Raw genomic sequence first — 17,396 nt, forward strand, 5'->3', positions numbered from 1 at the left:
GACTCAGAAAGAAGACGGGTTTCATCTGAAAGACAACATTCAAGATGTTTTATGCTCAACTCATTAAATTACAGACATGTTTCAAAACTTTTTACCAAACGTAATCATGCTAACAAATGAAAGTAGAGTAAAATGTACTGCTAACGTATTTCTTATTCCTCACAAAACAGAATATCAACATTGAACAAGAGCAATGTGGAATAAAACAGCCAAAATTGTTACTATCAATTTCTCACAACTGAGCAGAATCACATTTCATAACTCAAGGTAATGAAAAGGCTGAATAGAGGAGGGATGGTCAATAGCTCGAACCCATGACGATGTGTTTTCTGGTCATTTGCGTACAGTATTGTGTCTTTTAGTCACAGAGTCATACAGCACAGACCCAGTACTGTTCTCTCTGAACAGACGGCTGATATCAAAGACAAAGGCAGGTTCATTGTCATGTGCACAAAATATGTATGCATGGGTACAATAAAAAAAACCTTCTTGCAGCAGAATTACTGGCACTATATAAGCAGCACTCAAAAGAAAAAAAACATAAATTAAACACATTCTGTTCAAACAAAAGAACACAATTACAACAAGAAGTTCTATTTTGGTGCAAAGTCCCCACTAATCTCCCTCCTGGCACAAACCCTGCAAGCAACCAAACTGCTCCAGCTGACCATTTGCTCCCTCAATTACCTCCACTCAGGGCCCTAAATATTCTTTCCATGTGAGGCAACACTTCATCTGAGAAGAATTGTTTATTGTACACAGTGCTCCCAATGTAGTGTCCTTTACAATGGTAAAACGCTACATAAGTTAGGGACCTGCTTTGTCGAGCACCTCTGCTCCACTCACCAAGAGCCAAATTTCCCAGTGGCCAACCATTCTAATTCCCATCCCATTCCCAATCTAACATATCAGTCCATGGCCTCCTCTTTTGCCACAAGGTGGCCACTCTCAGGGTGGAGGAGGGATGAACTTTATTGTAATTCGAACAACGTGGAGCAAAGAAAAGCCCCTACACTTCTTAGCTTAATGGGTGCAAGGACGTACAGTCTCTTATGCAACCCAGGAACCCCTGAAAAGCCAGCCAGCAAGATGTTCATTGAAATTGTTACAATTTTACAAAATCACTTGGACCCTAAACTGCTGGCAATAGCTGAGAAATTTATATTTTACAAGTTACCAAATGTAAAACAGAATCAGGCAACATAGAGTCTGATAAAGGTGAACTGTGATGCCTAATATTGTATAGTATAACTGAAGCAGATCACAAGGTCATCTGGATCACAATAGATGTGTCTGGTGTGAAACTGAAAATGGAGCTGGATATAGCATCAGCTTTGTCCATAATTCCAGAGGATGACTACAACAGGCTGTTTTCTGAGGTACCATTAGAGAACACTCCAGTGATGCTAAAGACTTACAAGGTGAAAAAGTGTCTCCCAAAGGCGAACTGAAGGTAAATGTGATGTATGGATGCCAAATACAGCAGTCAGAGCTTTATGTATTGGAAAGGGGAGGGCCAGCACTTTTCAGATGAGAATGGCTGAGAAAAATCCAACTAGACCGACATTCAATCAAAGCTCTCAGCGTGACATCAACAGGCAACAGCAGCCCAAATGCTAGCACTAACGAGAGACTGGCGCTCTAATGAAAAGATGTTTGATAAAGGGATTGGTAAACTCAACGACATGAAGGCCAGAATTGAACTGGATGAAATAGTTACACCAAGATTCCATAAAGCAAATCCAGTGCCTTATGCACTATGTCCTAAAGTGCATGCTGAACTGCAGAGCTTGGAGATATCTGGAATTCTCTCCAAGGTTGAGTGGAGTGATTGGGTCATGCCCATTGTGCTGGTGATCGAGAAATGGAACAACAGATCCAATCACATATGTGAGGATTTCACAGTGAGCATCAACTCTGTGCTGCATACTGTGCAGTATCCCCTGCCATGAATAGAAGACATTTTTGCATCTTTAGCAGGCGAGGGGAGGTTTTCAAAGATTGACTTGTCACAAGCCAATCTGCAAATGGAGATTGAGGAGTCAAGCAGGAAGATCCTCACAATCAACACTCACAAGGGACTGTTCCAGTATAATTGTTTCATCTTTGTTGTCACATCAGATTCAGCATTTTGGCAAAGAGCAATGGACCAACGCTCTAAGATATCCCAGCAATACAACATTACCTTGATGACATCACCGTGACTGACAAAAATTATGAAGAGTACCTCCAGAACCTTGGTAACATGCTGACCAGGCTGAGTGAGTATGGTCTGTGTGCAAAGAGAGAGAAATACGAGTTTTTAGAGAATGAAATCTGATATTGTGGACATGTCATTAACAAGCATGGCTTACATAAGTCACAAGAGAAGATTGAAGCAGTGCTGCAGCCACACAAACTGGAAAATGTGTCACAACTCAGGTCATACTTGGGGCTTGTTAACTACTAACGCTGGTTTCTCACAAACATTGCTGCAGTACTGCATCAAATAAATGTACTGTTGCAGACAGGAACAAAGAGGGAATGATCAGACAGATGTGAAAAAGCATTCAAAGAAACAAAGAGACCAATAACATCTGACGAAGTGCTCACCGATTATGACCCATCCCTGCCCATCCAATTACATGTGATGTGTCCCCTTATGGCATTGGAGCCATTTTGTCACACATTATACACATTGCACATATTCAAAGAGCAAAATAGTACAACCGTGGCTGACAAGAGAAGTCAAAGCAAGTGTAAAATCAAAAGAGAGGGCATACAACAAAGCAAAAATTAGCAGGAAGACAGAGGATCGGAAAGCTTTTTAAAAGCTACAGAGAGCAATTAACAGAATCATTGGGAGGGAAAAGATGAAATATGAAAGTAAGCTAGCAAACAGTATCAAAGTGGATAGTAAAAGCTTTTTCAGTTATGTAAAAAATAAAAGAGAAATAAGAGTGGATATAGGACCCAAGAAAACGAGGCCAGAGAAATATAGTGGGTGACAAGGAGATGACAAATAAACTAAAGGAGTATTTTGTAACAGTCTTCACTATGGAAGACACTAGCCGCGTGCCAGATATTGAATGTGAGGGAAGAGAAGTGAGTGCAGTTACTATTGTAAGGGAGAAGGTGTACAAAAATCTGAAAGAATTAAGGGTACGTACAGTAAATCACCCAGATCAGATGAAGTACACCCCAGGGTTCTGAAAGGGGTAGTGTTAGAGATTGTGGAAGCTTTAGTAATGACCCTTCAAAAGTCATTGAACTCTGACATGATGCCAGAAAACTGGAACATTGCAAATGTCACTTTTTAAGAAAGGAGGAAGACAGCAAAAGGAAATTATAGACCAGTTAGCCTGACCTCAGTGGTTGGGAAGATGTTGGATTCAATTATAGAAGATGAGACTATGGAGGACTTGGTGACACAGAACAAGATAGGACAAAGTCAGTATGGTTTCTATGAGGGAAAATATCGCCTAATGAACCTTTTGGAATTCTTTGAGGAGATTACAAAAAGGGTAAATAAAGGGAATGCAGTGGATGTTGTATATTTGGACTTTCAAATAGCCTTTGACAAGATGCTACATGTGAGGCTCCTTACCAAGTTATGAGCCCATGGTATTACAGGAAAGTTACATGGTTAGACCATTGGCTGATTGGTAAATGGCAATGAGGGGATTAAAAGGATCCGGTTGGCTGTCAGTGACTAGTGGTGTTGGTACTGGCTCTTTTTATGCTGTTTATCAATAACTTAGATGATGGAATGGATGGCTTTGCTGCCAAGTTTGCAGATGATACAGAGATTGGCAAAGACTAGTGTTGAGGAAACAGGTAAGCTGCAGAAGGACTTAGACAGATTAGAACAATTGGCAAGGAAGCAGCAAATGAAATACCATCTTGGAAAATGCATGGTCATGCACCTTGCAGGTTGAGTCTGTGGTGAGAAAGGCAATGTTAGCATTCATTTCAAGAGGTCCAGAATACAAGAGCAGGGATGTGACGCTGAGGCTTTGTAAGGCACTGGTGATGTCTCACCCTGGTACTGTGAGCAGTTCTGGGCTCCTTGTTTAAAAAAAGATGTGCTGGCATTGGAGAGGATTCAGAGGAGATTCACAAGGATGATTCTGGGAAAGAAAGGCCTATCATATGAGGAACATTTGATGGCTATGGGACTGTACTTACTTGAACTTAGAAGGATGAGGGGGATCTCATTGAAACCTTTTGAATGTTGAAAGGCCAAGCCAGAGTAGAAATGGAAAGGATTTTTCCCTTGGTGGATGAGTCTGGGACAAGAGGGCACAGCCTCATGGTAGAAAGGTGTCCATTTAAAACGGAGATGTGCGGTAATTTCTTTCACCAGATGGTGGTGAATTTGTGGTATTTGTTACCACAGGCAACTGTGCAGGCCAGGTCATTGTGTGTATTTAAGGCTGAGATTGATAGGTTCTTGATTGGACACAGCATCAAAAGTTATGGGGTGAAAGCCAGGGAGTGGGGCTGAGGAGGGGAAAAAAGGATCAGCCATGATTGAATGGTGGAGCAGACTCAGTGATCAAATGGCCTATTGTAACAGGTGGCTATGGAGGCCAACTCATTAGCTATATTTAAAGTGAAGTTTGATAGTTTCTTAACTAGTAAACGGTATCAAAGGTAGGAGAAGGCAGGAGAATGGGGTTGTGAGGGAAATATAAGCCAGCAAAACAATAAACAAATGACAAAGCAAACTAATGGACTGTATGGTCTAATTCTGCTCTCATTCTATCTAGTCTTATGGCTGGGAGACAAACTGGAATTTTGGCACATGAATCACAGAAAGTAGAGGGCTATGTAGTAGGGAAAGGTTAGGTTGTTCTCAGAGTAGGCTAAAAAGGTCAGAACAACATTGTCTACTGTGCTGTAATGGTCTCTGTAAAATGTTCTTGGGAATGGTAGAATGTGACAAGCACATGGATGTAGAGTTTAGATAATAAGATGACATTGGGCAGAGTCAGGAACAAAAGTTCCAATGATCATCAAAATAATAAGGGTATGTTATTGAAAGATCAGCTGAAGAAAACGTTTCCAGCAACATTGTGATTTGCAGCACCTACACAGACTAATTTAGCAAATTTAAACTTCTCCCTTGAAATAAATAAACTCAAGTATTGCTGAAAAAAAACACACTTGAAGTAATGATAGACAAACTATAGTAAAAAGGGCAAAAGTCAAGTACATAAAAGTGAAGACTGGATTAAAACCATTTAAAAGAAATACAATGATCGCAATATTACTCACCAGTGGTATTTATTTTAAATATACTGTTTAATAATTGAGAAAATCTCACACACCAAATTTATTACATTTAGCATCAAATACTATATTTAAATAATTTTGCTATATTGGACTTTAACCCATTTTGTTCACTTTATTCGGTACAACTATACACCTACTTGTTAATGCAAATATCTAATCAGCCAATCAAGTAGCAACCACTAAATGCATAAAAGCATGCAGACATGATCAAGAGGTTCAGTTGTTGTTCAGACCAAACATCAGAATGGAGAGGAAATGTGATCTAAGTGACTTTGACATTGGAATGATTGTTGATGTCAGATATGATTGTTTGAATATCTTAGAAACTGCTGATCTCCTGAAATTTTCATGCACCCCGTCTCTAGAGTTTATAGAGGATGTTATGAAACACAAAAAAATCCAGTGAGCAGCAGCTCTGAGAGCAAAAACACCTTGTTAATGAGAGAGGTCAGAGGAGAATGGCCAAGCTGGTTTAAGTTGACGGGAAGGCGAGAGTAACTCAAATAACAACATGTTACAACAGTCATTTGCAGAACAGCATCTCTGAGCACAACACGTCGAACCTTGAAGCGGGTGGGCCACAGCAGCAGAAGACCATGAACATACTGGAATAAACTTAGTGACCACTTTATTAGGTACCTCCTATACCTAATAAAGCAGTTGCTGAGTATATTTGGAATAATATTTCTTTTCAAATTTAATAATAGGTTTGAAATTTCAATGCACTCTGGAAAACAGATAAAGATTTTCTGGAACTGAGAGCTATTGATTGTAGCAAGTGAATTAGATTTGAAGAGACTTACTGTCACTCAGAGTCAGCATATTCCTCACGGCACATCAAATCCCAGAAAACATATCATTTGATTTAGAAATTTCAGCTCTGAAGGACCCAGGCCAAAGGAGGGGTAAGTACAGAGTATAAAATTGCATTGGCATGTAGAGAAGCAGTTTTATTTTTGAAGCTGAGAATCTTTGTTAAATGAAGATAGTGAGATCTGACAATGACGTCAACAATTACGACTTTCATCTTAGTTCTCAAAAGCTGCATTTCCGCTCTGCACCAATCTCCCTCGAAGTATATTGAAATGCATTCCTTTCAAGTTGCCCATTGCTGGTTTTACAATGCTGTTTAATTTCTCAAAACCTAGTTTCTCCTCTTCAGTCTTTATTCAGATTATGTACCCATGAAAGTGGTTAAAATTATTTACAACAGAGACCTCTAATATCACATTATATAGGACGAGGTATGATTATACTAATAGTTGCAAAGTGCAAAGAGTGACAGAAAAATTGAAGGATAAAAATCAAGGTAATACAAATAATTAAATGTGACTTAGAATGAATCCACACAGCAGAAGTTGAGTATTAATCCATGTGGCAAATGGCAAATTTCATACTGAGTCAGATTATGAGTGCAGGGACAGTATTTGCTCTGCACTGACTAATTTGGCAATATGTCTGGTGCATGTGGTGTGTTGAAACTATGCAAAGGTCAGAGGCAAAGATACTGGCATGATAGGACTTATTGGGCTGCGTCTATGTTACTGAAAACAACCTTTGCTGGTTCAGTGAATGACACTCCAGCAAGGTAAAATGCCAGGAGTCAGACTGAAAGATAGATTATCACAAAAACAATTAGCTATATTTATCATTTGTACATCGAAACATACAGTGAAATGTGCTATTTGCATCAAATCAAATTAGCAAAGATTTTGCTAAGCAACCTGCAATTGTCACCACGTGTACGCAACTCACTAACCCTAACTGGTACATCTTAGCGATATAGGAGGGAAATGGAGCACCCAGGGGAAACTCACATTGTCATGGGTACAAACTCCTTACAGACAGCAGTGGAGGTCAAACCCAGATCTTACAGCTGGTGCTCTAAAGCAATACACTAACCACTACGTGACTCTGCCATGCAAGCAAGAAAGAATTGGCAGAAGTCAATGCTGCAGCATTTGAAAGCATTAATATTGGTCTCTCAAAGTTGTCAAATTAGATTAATTGGTGTTTTAGTTTATGATATTGTTTTATAATAAATCTTAGAACACATTTTTATTTTTGTGAAGAATCATAGAGGGAGAATACACACTGCTGTCGTAATTATCATAGTGCTTTTCCTGGGAAAACACCAGCTAGACATTTAAGGACATTTGCCAAATCATTTGTCAAATCAAAGTATTTGTCCTGTGTCTCATTAACTGAAGAAAACAATAAACATTATGCAAGAAGCCTGAAAGCTCTAACTGTTTGTTTCCCAAATATGACCAAGGTAGTTGTTGGCCCGAACACTTAGATAGGCCGGTTCTTCCACTGCTAGAGTCGGATGGATCTGTCAGCTTTTAACCACTTCACTGGTCGTTACTCAGGTCTCCCAAGTGCAGGGTGAAATTCCATCCTCTGGTCTGATGAAACATCCACATGAAGCACACTTGTGCTTCGCCACTGGGTTCTTCAAGGCGTTCAGACTGGGAAAGCTGCCTGCCAAACCTGCATTGGGTTAGATCACTGCAAGTCCAGAGAGTCCATTAAAATGAGCGAAAGAATGATAAACCATGATTACCTGAAATAGTTCAGTTAATTTCCATGTAATGTCATATAAAGATTTGCAAATATTTTATTGTTGATATAGAGTTATTTTTAAAACAGAATTTTTTTTAATAATATGCAAGCATTTTGGAATATTTGCAAATTTAGAAGGCAAATGACATGACAGTTTTGGTAGTCGATCCTAGAGACCTTACTAAATGAACCAAAGATCTAGCCCAATGTTCTTCTGTATGTCATTCCTCCAACTGCTTGCAGGAGAAGGCAGAAGGCAACTGGAGTCAGGAACAGAAGGACAAAAGTCTTCAAAGAACTCAAGGCGAGGATCATACTTCGTTTTTTTTAATTTTTCTTCATTCCTTCATCCTGCTATGCAATTACATACTACATGAAGGAAAATATGTATATGTATATATTGTTTCAGAAACTCTCAAATTGTTTAAGGACAATAGAATTCATCAGAAATATCATTGTGGCAAACATTCCATGCACTAGAATCCTATTCAGATTCAGATATATTTGTCAGATGAACATGGAAGCATACAGTGAAAGCATTATTTGCATTAATGAACAACACACCGAAAGATATGCTGGGGATATGATCATCAGAACAGCACAGAACTCAACAAAACAGAACACAACCATTAACAAACCAACAACAGCAAAACAAGTTCCTTTTCTTTCGCTTGCCCACCCACATAAACAGTTGTCCAGCTCCAGAATAAGCCTCTGGGATTCCAGTCTCCAGTTTCCAGGCTTCAGCACTCGGGCTTTGACTTCCAGACTTACAATTAACCTTAGAGCAATGATCTTTGGTATCGACCCTGGACTAGCCACTAATCCTATAATCAGCAACAGGGTTGTTTCCAGAATTTATAGTTGGCTGCTAATTTGTGTTCTCAAGTGATTAAATGGCTCCCCATGCAGATATATTGATTTCTGTGGTATGAACTTCCTCTTTTCTGATGCTTGCTGCTACCTTGGAGAGCAGTAAAATTGAATCCTTGTGTTCAACAAATGTGATGTAATTAGACTTGCTGTGCAGCCAATCACATGTAATGAAACAGTGGCACAGTAGTTCATTTATTGTGCTAAAATCCAGAAACATAGACAACAGAGTTGGAAACACAGATTCAAATCTCAGCATGGCAGCTGTGGAATTTACAACCAACCAAGTGAACGTAGATCGAGAAGCTAGTGTCAGTATGGTGCCAATGAAGCTATTGAATGCTCATAAAAACTGAGAAACACAAGAAATGCAGATGCTGGAAATGGAGCAGCAAGCAATCTGCTGGAGGAAGTCAAGCGGCATTTCTGGGGGAAAGGAATTGCTGACATTCCAAGTCAAAGTCCTGCATCACTCCTATTGCAGGGCTTTGATTGGAAACCAAGGCAATTCCTCTCCCCAACACCACCCAGCCACATAGTGGCTGCTTGACCTGCTAAGTTCCTCTAGCAGATTGTTCACTGGTCACAAAAAAAATTATAACAGTCATTAAAGGAAAGCAATATTCCTTCCTCACCCAATCTGGCCCATGTGCATATGACTTCAGAGCCACAGCAATATGGCTGACTTTCTGCTGACCTCTTTCAACATCCACCAACCCACTTGGTTTTGGGAGTAATTAAGAACCCACATGAAATGTTATTTCCACCAGCAAGGTGCACAGCATGAGAACTATCATTTTTTTTAAATTAAAGAACCTAAAGATACAATGCAGTTTTTAATTAACTTTTGAACTTCTTGAAGAGTTCTAATTAAAGATCTGAATGCATATGAATAAGCTGGAAATATAAATATAATAAAGTTACTTTTCATTTAAAGTCTTTTATAATTACGAACGATCATGTTTTAACATACGTTCATAAAAGATTTTAAGACAAATAATTATGACCTTGTACACTATGCAAAAAAGTGCAAACATTCCAAGGTATATTATAAATGAGCAAGTTCATTGGATTATATTTAGAATTCTCCTGATCTGATGTCACATAAATCGGTTTAGCTTGTTTTATGGTCAATTGATTAGCAACTAAAACTGTTCATTGAACACGGAAGGTCTGTTTTAAAGGAATTTGTGGATAACTAGGGTTAAATATAATACCTGTTAAAGGATGAGTGAGTTTCCAACAGCCACCCAAACCCAAGTAGGAGATAGGCACCAAGTCATTTTGCCTGTAAAATCAGAATGCAAATCACGTTGGAGCCATTGAGAAGATAGAGATGAAGAATTATTCTCTCATTTGCTTCAGTAAACATATTTAGAATGACTTGGATCTTGGTCTTCAAAGACTTGCACACACCAGCATCAGATGCAGCTTAACTATTAAGGTTGGGTTGACCTAGGTTCTGCAATATCATCCTGGTTCTGCAGATCAAGAGTTTTGTTGGAGGTGAGATGTAGCATTGAAATATGGACTACTGAAAAAAGTGTTGGTCAACAATGCAGTTTTCTTAATGGTCAAGAGGGAGTTTTCAATAACAGAATGATATTGATTCGTTGAGAAGTGGGATGAATACAGATAGTGAGGTCACCCAAAGGGCCTATTCCATGCTTTGGCTCTTTACAGCTTTGACTAAAGTTTCTTAGTTCTTGGAGCTCCAGTTCTCCTTGCCATCAGACTACTTAAACAGTCAAAATATTGATTTTTGGTCTTGCTTCCTCTGGCTGATACAGTTCCAATAAAATCTAAGGCTTTGATATGGTTTTCTTGAGGAAGACATTGGTGGGAATAGGGAATCTTCTGTAGTCATAAACTACTCAATGATGTCATCGATCAGTACTCCTAACATTAGTGTTGTAAAGTTCTTGAACCAGTGTTTTCAAGGATGAAATGCCTCTGAATGGTATCTCAGAGTGCTTTGTGTCATACCTTGTCAGAAGCTTTCATGAAATATTTTTCATGCTCACTGTTCTTTTTGCCTTGACCCTGCCTTTGGGAAGATGTGCTCTGTGCACCCACTTGCTCTAAACCTTGCTTGGTAGCTTTTGCCTTAATGAAAATTCCCCTTTTTAAGAAGGGGATTGAAATGTGACTTTATCCACTAATTTGGACAAGATTGCACTTACCATTTCAAGTTACTGATATGCTGAAACATTCCTGTAATGTTGTCAACTATCTTCCAGAACAGCAGTGAAATTATGGTACAAGTGTATGAACTAGTTAGCTAGGCTATGGCTGGAGTACTGTGTGCAATTCTAATCTCTGTACCACAGGGAGCATGTGATTAAATACAGAGGATGGGATACAGAGGAGATTTGCTAGGAAATGCGTGAGATGGAGGATTTCAGTTATGAGGAGAGACTGAATAGACTGGCTTTCTTCTTCTTGGAGCAGAGAAATCAGAGGAGGGATCTGACAAATGTAGATGAGATTATAAGAGGCATAGTACAGAGAACAAAAAACTTTTCCCTAGAGCAGAGGTGCTCATCACCAGAATGCACAGATTTTAGGTGAGGATGTGAGTTTACAGACCAAATCCTGACATGGGATTAGTTTAGAAGGATCTCAGCAGGAAATTTATCTGTTATATATTGTGGCATCACATTCCAGATTCCAATTACAAAGCTGCAAAGAGCCACAGAATGGAAAAAAAATAACTGAGAAAAGCAAAGTAATAACAGCATCCAGAATTGCTGACAGCATTGATTGAAAATTGGTTTGCTATTGTCACTTGTATCAAAATACAGTGAATTCTTCTGTTTATTTTTCATGCCATCCAGACAGACCACTCCAAACATAATTAAAGGTGCAAGTATCCAGCAGCATCCCACACCCCCCCCCCCCAACCCCCCCCCAACCCTTGCTAAGCAAAGAATTCTACCTAGCTTCTTCCTATGGATATCAGTTTCAAGATCAAGACACTTGCCAAGACTTCCCTCTTGGGGGCAACTATCATTCCTCCATCCATTCCATTAGGTTACCTGTACTAGAAAGGCATTCTTCAATCTGATGCTTTAAGAACGCATTGAGTACATCTCAATGCAGGGGTTTTGGTGGGATTTTTCTCTTTATAGTATTCACTTCTTAATCCCAGTAGCACACATTTCCAAAACCTAAATAGGTTGTCACCATTGTAATTTTCCATTAACACACAATAACGATGCATCAATGTCCATATTATGTCCATATTAGTCCATTTTTAAAATTTTCTTCCTGCAAACAGTTCTTGCCATTTCCTTGATGCAAGTTTGAATCAGTATCTCTGTCACTGTCAGCTGGCAATATCACTCACAAAGCTGAAGATAGTTCATCTCTATCACAGGTGTGTTCGTATTGCTTTTGAAGCAGTGCATGACTTTACTCAGTTTTTCTGAAAACGAGTCTTTTAAACCAGTTATTGATTGTTTATTGCTGTCCTTTTATGCCTAAGGATTAGTAATCTCACATTTTAGTTCTAGAAAATTCTATCCATCAGTGACATGATTTCATAATATTATAATATTCATGAAAGGTTAGACATTTACAAAAGTGAGGAAGAGTACAGTTATCCTGTTCAGGATTCTGTCTATGCCTTTAATTCTAGTCTCCCAAAAAATGTCAGAACTTAGAGGGATTGGTTATGTTTCTCCAAGGGAAGTAAAAACCCACTGGTGTTCTGAAGTGAATACCCATCACAACGCAAGATGATCTGGGGAATCAAAATCAGTGTCAGGTCAAAGCTCCAACAACAACTGTACAAAACCTACAAATCACAAAGCAGAATGAAACAGGTTCGATTCAGTATCTGAAGTTTTGGTTTCAGTATTGACTTGACTAGGTCACTTGTGGCTTCAGTTCACATCAGTTTAAGTTATTTTCAACATGGACAGTAGAGGTGCAGTGAATTTCTGACAGCTGATCTTGGAATTTCACCAGAAAATGCACCAATGTAGACTTTCTAAAAATGTTGTCATGAGAATGATTAAAATAAATTTCATGGCATTTTATTAATCATTTAGAAAAAATGGTTCTGATACTGTGTTCTGCCAAAAACACATGAAGATAATCCAGGACTATCAAATAGCTTACTACAAGTAAAGAAGATACAACATTTCTACATGCGTTGTAGAATTATTTTCTTTTATTTTGATGGGCCCCTTGAAGACAGAGCTGCTCCAGTTGCTTCATGCATTTTTAGTAAAATACATCTGCTTCCAGACTTCAACAGGTTTCAGTTTTGTCACGTACATTTTGGCTAGCTATGAAAGGCAATCATCAGTCTCTGATCTATCCTTTTCAGAGGAATACAATGGGATTGGTGGGATTGATAATAATTACAGCTTAATACAGAAGGGAATCTGGCTGGTACCAAACACTCATTTTGAAAAAGCTGCAGCATTTGCATTCTTCACTGACCACAAACTTCTCTTTCTCTATATGCTGAATTTCTCTGATCTTTCACTAATTACTAAAATAAAGTGTGGTGTTAGAGTGACAGATTTTTTTTTTAAAGAATCTGTAAAAATCACACAATGCTCTTCAATGGAGGATGATCCCTATTCAGGAGGATACTTTTTTTGCGAGGATTCAAAGAACAGGAAGATGTTTCAGTGGCTGAGGTTGTCTTAGTGCACATTATGTACAACAGGAGTCATCTTACAGCATTCCATCATCATGGAAACAACTGGCAGAAGTGAATGGAAAGCCCATTCTCAAGCCTGGAGTTAAGCAGATAAAGACAATTGCCTAGCACCTAGTAAAATGGAGGGAATACTGGAGCAAAAAGGGATAGGGAAAAAGGATGTTTATGAAAATTAAGTCCAGGTTTTTGTTATGGAGATCCAAATGAATATTGCTCCTCTGATCCTCAAGGTATTACAAAATGAATCATTAGGTCTACCCACCCAGCCCATCACACTGCTGCTCCCACCACACCTAGATCCCTAAAGGCACCATTTTTCTCGATAAACATTTAAACAACTTACTTCCTGCTCAAGACTGTCTGCCTGCTTCTGTGATTAGACTTGAATCAGAGCATGGTGAAAATGTGCTAGAAATTTTATAGTTGATGCACCATCAATAACTCACTCTGAGACGTAAGAAGCGAGATATCTGCTTTTATTGACTGGAAGAATGAACAACACTACATCCTGGAGAATGAGGCCGGGCTCAGGCCTCAATCGCCTTTATACAGGGGTCTGTGGGAGGAGCCACAGAAGCAGTCAGCAGGGGTCTGTGGGAGGAGCCACAGGAGCAGTCCAGACAGGTATATGTAGTTCACCACAATAGTGGAAGTCACTAGATTTTCCTCACATCGTAAAGGGCCCATTCCAATTGCACACATAGACTCAGATCTCATGAATTCTCTCCTCCTTTTTCTAAGCTGCCCAAGGAGTGAATATTGGAAATATTGTCAAATATAGCACCTTGCAAGGAGACCATCAGACATTAATAATTGTAGAGTTATGAATGCAATCAGGAGAAGGTAATAGAATAGATTGCAAGCTGCTTTCAAAGTGGAAAGTTAAGAGTGGAGAGCAAAGTGTAAAGGAAAGGTGATATGCAGTTTTCCACATTGGAGTTCACAATTTATATTAATGATTTAGACTCCAAAAAAAAGTCTTTGTTTGCAGATGATACCACATGATCAATACTGAGAAGGAACATAGAACAAACAGTACAGCACAGGAAAAGGCCAGTCAGCTCAAGATGACACTAATTTAAACTCCATCTTCCTGCACATAATCCACATTCTACATCAAAATGCCTCTTAAATGTCGCTATGGTGTTGCATTTCACCTCACAAAGTGCTGCACCCCATATTTTCCCAGATTAAACTCCATCTACTATTTTTGCACTCATATTTCCAACAGGCTATTATTTGCTATATCCTTTGATTACCTTCCTCACAGTCTACAACTCTGCCAATTTTCTTGCTGGCTGAAAATTAGCCCCACCAACATAACAACAAAAGCCCCAATGCTGATTCAAGCAGAATAGCAATGGTCACAGACCTAGAGCAAGAATAATACCCTCTACCCTCTCTCCTACAGCTAAGCAAGTTTTGAATTCAATGTACCAAGTTTCCATGGATACTATATTTCTTTATCTCCTACATCAGCCAACCTCAATAAATTATAAGAAACTATTAATAACCTTTGAATAAACAGGTAATTGGGAAATGGCATTTTATACAGTGAAAGGTAGTAGAAGCTAGTAGAAACAATAGGAAGTTCATTAGTTTTGAGACTAGGCTAAGGGGAGGAATGAGGTGGAACATACAGGAAATAAAACAGATGGAAGTTGTTTCACAGGTCAGTATATAGAAAATCACTGGAATCATTAATTCCAGAAGTAAGCAAGTTATGTTAAATCCACATCACATCTTATTTAGACTAGTCAGCTATTGCAAGCAACAGCAAGTACATGAGCAACACGCTGGAGGAACTCAGCAGGTCGGGCAGCATCCATGGAAACAGTCAACGTTTCAGGCCGAGACCCTTCGTCAGGACTGAAGAAGGAGGGGGCAGGGGCCTTTTAAAGAAGGTGAGGGATGGGTGGGAAGGAGAAAGCTGGTAGGTGCCAGGTGAAAAACCAGTATGGGGAAAGATCAAGGGGTGAGGAGGGGAAGCAGGGAGGGGATAGGCAGGAGAGGTGAAGAAGGAATGTAAGGGGAAAGCACTATGGGTAGTAGAAGGAGGCAGAACCATGAGGGAGGTGATAGGCCACTGGAGGAGGAGGCAGAGTAAAACTGGGATAGAGGAAGGGAGGGGGAGGGAATTACCGAAAGTTGGAGAATTCAATGTTCATGCCAAGGGGCTGGAGACTACCCAGACAGTATATGAGGTGTTGCTCCTCCAACCTGAGTTTGGCCTCGTCATGGCAGTAGAGGAGGCCATGTATGGACATATCCGAATGGGAATGTGAAGCAGAGTTGACATGGATGGCAACCAGGAGATCCTGTCTGTTGTGGCGGATGGAGCGGAGGTGCTCGACAAAGCAGTCCCCCAATCTGCGTCGGGTCTCGCCGATGTAGAGGCTTAGGGATAAGTGCCAGGTGGGAGATCCGTGGGGCGGGATGTGTGGACCAGGGAGTCACAGAGGGAATGATCCCTGTGTAAAGTGGAGAGGGGTAGAGAGGGAAAGATGTGCTTAGTGGTGGGATCCTGTTGAAGGTGGTGGAAGTTGTGGAGGATAATATGCTGGATCCGGAGGTTGGTGGAGTGGTAGGTGAGGATAAGGGGAACTCTGTCCTCATGGGGTGAGGGCCAAAGTACGGGAAATGGAGGAGATGCGGGTGAAGACATCATTGATGACAGCAGTAGAGAAACCACGATCCTTAAAGAAAGGGGACATTTGAGAAGTACTGGAATGGAAAGCCTCATCCTGGGAGCAGATGCGGCGGAGTCAGAGGAACTAGGAATAGGGAATAGCATTTTTGCATGTGGCAGGGTGGGAAGAGGTATAGTCAAAGTAGTTATGCAAGTCAGTGGGTTTATAGAAGATGTCAGTGGACAGTCTGTCTCCAGAGATGGAGACCGAGAGATAGAGAAAGGGGAGAGAAGTGTCCGAGATGGACCGTCTGGGTAGTCTCCAGCCCCTTGGCATGAATATTGAATTCTCCAACTTCCGCTAATTCCTTCTCCCTCCCTTCCCCCATCCCAGTTTCACTCTGCATCCTCCTCCAGCTGCCTATCACCTCCCTCATGATTGCGCTTCTTTCTACTACCCATAGTGCTTTCCCCATACATTCATTCTTCACCTTTCCTGCCTATCCCCCTCCTGCTTTCCCTCCCCCACCCCTTGATCTTTCCCCTTACTGGTTTTTCACCTGGCACCTACCAGCCTTCTCCTTCCCACCCTCCCCCACCTTCTTTTATAGGGCCCTTGCCCCCTCCCTCTTCAGTCCTGACGAAGGGTCTCGGCCCAAAACATTAACTGTTTGTTTCCACGGATAGTGCCTGACCTGCTGAGTTTCTCTAGCCTCTTGTGCGTGTTGCTTTGACCCTAGCATCTGCAGAGTAGTTTGTGTTTAGCAAGTACATGAGTCTTCAATAGTCCTTGTCATCATTCAACAAACAGAGGCAAAATCTACTGAATTAATCCAGGAAGCAAAAATTTCTCACGGTAAATATAAAACAAGACTCTTATAATCCTTCTACAGTTCTGAAAATCATCTCAGCTTTGGTCATTAATGCTGTTTCCAGCTCTAGTACATCTTCTTATAGACACATGTTCAAACAACTTTCTCTTGCATTGCAAGTTCTTCCTGTCACATGACAAATTACTCTAATACATAAAATTGTTAAGTTTATTAACCATATTACCCATTACCAAACTACTTTTAAATATTAGCTACACATATCACAACAAAACTATATAGAATGCATAATATCACAGTTCTTAACTGATTACAAAGCTCTTGTTGTTTTCCACATCATATTACAGGTATATAATAAGAAAAGGTGGAAAAATGTATCCTACTGTTAGGGAAAAAAAGGTGAGGGGTTACTGAATAGAGGTCATTAAAATTCTGAAATTGTTGATCAACTGAAGTATTGATGGGTACATTTAAGAGGACGCTGGACAACTGTATAAGGAAAAAGTGTATACTTAATGAGGAATGATGGATGAAATCATCAGAG

Source organism: Hemitrygon akajei, chromosome 9 (assembly GCF_048418815.1).
Source record: "Hemitrygon akajei chromosome 9, sHemAka1.3, whole genome shotgun sequence".
In the NCBI taxonomy this organism is placed as follows: Eukaryota; Metazoa; Chordata; class Chondrichthyes; order Myliobatiformes; family Dasyatidae; genus Hemitrygon; species Hemitrygon akajei.